We start from the raw sequence: 830 nt of genomic DNA on the forward strand, positions 1-830 counted from the left end.
ACACGTTTGTCTTCAGTGATTGTATCAGGAAGATGGGCACCCACTGATCTGATTTTTAGTTCTTTGATGTCTGCTAACTGGTCCCTTCTGCACCTCGTGATCAGTCAGGCTGGTGTGCTTCTTCCATGTGGCTTTGATGCTTCTCAGCTGGATGGCCGCTTATTTGTCTTCCAGCCTTTAAGACCCCAGATACTATATCTTTTGATATCTGGGCACCATTAGCTCTCTTCACCACATTTGCTTATGCACACGTTTGTCTCCAGTGGTTGTGTCAGTAAAATGGGCACCCACTGATATGATTTTCAGTTCTTTGATGTCTGATAACTGATCCCTTCTACACCTCGTGGTCAGACAGGCTGGTGTGCTTCTTCCATGTGGGCTTTGATGCTTCTCAGCTAGATGGCTGCTTGTTTGTCTTTAAGCCCTTAACACCCCATTCCTCTTGAATATGTCACCTCCAACATAGTAAACCATATGATTTTCTAACTCAAACTGACCAAGTAGGAAGACTATGCCTGGTGGTCTACTTTGGAAAATTGACCAATGACAACCTATGGATCACAGCAGTTCAATCTATCATCAATCATAGGAATGGTGCAGGACTGGGCAGCATTTGTTTAGTTGTGCAGTGATTTCACTTGAGAGCAACTAACAACAATAATGTGACTCTTAAGCATTATTATTACCACCACCTATGACTGCACAATTTGACCATGGTCCAGAGATGCCCAAAGAAATGCAATTCATGTTCTATTTACCAATCCATGCATCCCTAGCACAAAACTTCACCCATCAGGGTACTGTTATCTTTTTCTTTGATTTACAATGCA

Source organism: Echinops telfairi, unplaced genomic scaffold (assembly GCF_000313985.2).
Source record: "Echinops telfairi isolate 266 unplaced genomic scaffold, ASM31398v2 ScPeMD7_5805;HRSCAF=6673, whole genome shotgun sequence".
NCBI lineage: Eukaryota > Metazoa > Chordata > Mammalia > Afrosoricida > Tenrecidae > Echinops > Echinops telfairi.